The 2,198-nt window shown below is 31.7% G+C and overlaps 1 non-coding gene across 1 annotated transcript; it reads right to left on the reverse strand.

Moving 5' to 3' along the window:
- Positions 1 to 1,170: 1,170 nt before the first annotated feature.
- On the reverse strand, positions 1,171 to 1,318 carry LOC113500381. The gene has a single exon (XR_003401194.1). It is a non-coding gene; the product is annotated as a U12 minor spliceosomal RNA (small nuclear RNA).
- Positions 1,319 to 2,198: the final 880 nt, after the last annotated feature.

Raw genomic sequence — 2,198 nt, forward strand, 5'->3', positions numbered from 1 at the left:
CGTAAAATTAAACAAAATCCCGTCAATGCGAAATCCTTCAATGCGAAGTGAATACTTATGAAATGTGTTACGGTAAAACCATTGCTTAAAGTTGATGTTGATTTTTATTTCTTGTTGTTATAATGGCAATAGCAATATATCAAAAAATTACTTTACAAAAAGGTCTTTAAAAAACGAAAAAAAATAATCTCAGCAGTCTCAATCAATACGTCTCAATTTATTAAGTAGTTTAAGAAATTATAATTAAAATTCCTTACCCGTCGACTAAACCTAACTCAGTCGCATTATAGGTTTTGAGCCAAGTCTAGAATTCTAATGCAAAATGTAACGGTTTCATTATCACCGATATGGAGACATTTATACCCTAACGGACCATATGAGAGAGAAAACGGAATATTTGCATGTGTTCAAGTTCATGAATAAACTAAAGACTTACTACCAGGTTTTATATTAAGATTATTTGTGGGCGTGGAAGCAAGACAGCGCTATGCATGAAGAGTGCTGTCTCTTTCTAACAATGGCAACGGTTACTTTGAAACGTCGTGGTATCACCTTTTTAGATACTATTTGAGGATTCAAAAGTGATTTATTGACGGATATCTGTAATTGTTGACTAAATGTGAAAATAAAATATGTCTTTTGAATTAGTAAGTATGTATTGTAGGAATAAGTAACTGTGTATATCAATGTGTTAAAAAGGTTGATATTTAAATATTTACAAAAGTTTTTGCCTTTAAGTGTTTATTTTAAACAGTTCTCTCATTCAATATTTGGACATTACCTACTTGGTGTAAGGTGGGTGAAAAAACAGTGTTCAATCGTAGTTGACTATAAATAAAAGATTATTGTGTTCTTATTATTCTATAATTTTAATTGTAGTATGCACCGCAAAAGATGTAAGTTAGCAATCAAAGTAAAAAATAAGACTGATTCCTTATTATTCATTCAATAATGGTTTCCTCAATTTATCGGAATAAGTAGCATCTGTAAAAAAGACAGATAACACATTTTCAAGGTCAAGGTTGTTATTTAATCACACCGCCACATTTATGCCATATCATATAATGTAAAGAAAAGAAATTAAGAAAACAGTCATTTTCAATACCGTCTAACATTATGAATTTCTAGTAGGTAATACTAGGTTATGATTTAATTTTCTAGTTAATTCTTAAGGCAGTTCGCTTCACCCGAATCGCTTGCAAAGTAGGCAAACGACTCAGGGGACGACCTGTACCTTTCAAAAATCGTTTCGCCCTTTTTGGACATTGCCAAGCGTTACCAAGGCCCAATAATTTCCTTACTCAATAGATTGAGGCACGAAGTTGAAAGCGCCGAGAATCTGACCCAACCAAACGCGCGTAACGAAACCATAGCGCGATTCAGGATTGTGTAACAACGCCATCTATCGAGCGCAGGGTCAAACTTTGTTTGATGAATTCTTTGTTTTAATAACAGACTGTGTCGCGGTTTTTTGGTCGTTTTTTGTTTAAAAGTATAAGATTTCATTAGAAATATTTTAAAATATATCTTTTTGATGATTTTCATTGTGGTTGTTAGGTTAATAAGGGTGTTGATAATAGGTGTTGTGTTTATAATTGGGTGATTATTGTATAAATTAATAATTATTAGGTATTATTAATATGAATACTATATGGTATTGGCATATGTGAATTTATTAGACATTATTCAATAAAGCATTTTTTTCTATCATGTAGAGTTTTGTAGAGCTACAAAAAAAAAGAAATTGTGCAACAAAAACTATAAATATTAAGCATTTATGAAATAACAATATAAATCTAAGTTATTTTATGTGTTATGGAAAAAAAATGCCAAACTAATATACAAAAACTGATCAAAAAAGCGAAATAAAAAACATTTAAGTTGTAGTTGCGCATAGCGCCATCTCTTGACACAAAAAAGTACTAAACCAATCAAATTTAAATAAAGGTTTTCCCTTGCCTTGCCTGATGTAATAAACACATTAGGGTAACTTGGTTTATTTCTGGTCACTTCCGTAGGGTCCCATCACCCGAAAGCAAGGGGTTCTGTATGTTGGGGATTAGTTAACGAGATTGTGTTATAGTTAAGTTAAAATCGATCGATTTCATGAGGGGATTATAGCAGGTGTGAGCAATATGGTATCGGCTATAAGTTTATAGGTTCTTGTTGTTGTTTAGAGGGTGTTGTAATTACAAAAT

This window comes from Trichoplusia ni, chromosome 13 (genome assembly GCF_003590095.1).
Source record: "Trichoplusia ni isolate ovarian cell line Hi5 chromosome 13, tn1, whole genome shotgun sequence".
NCBI lineage: Eukaryota > Metazoa > Arthropoda > Insecta > Lepidoptera > Noctuidae > Trichoplusia > Trichoplusia ni.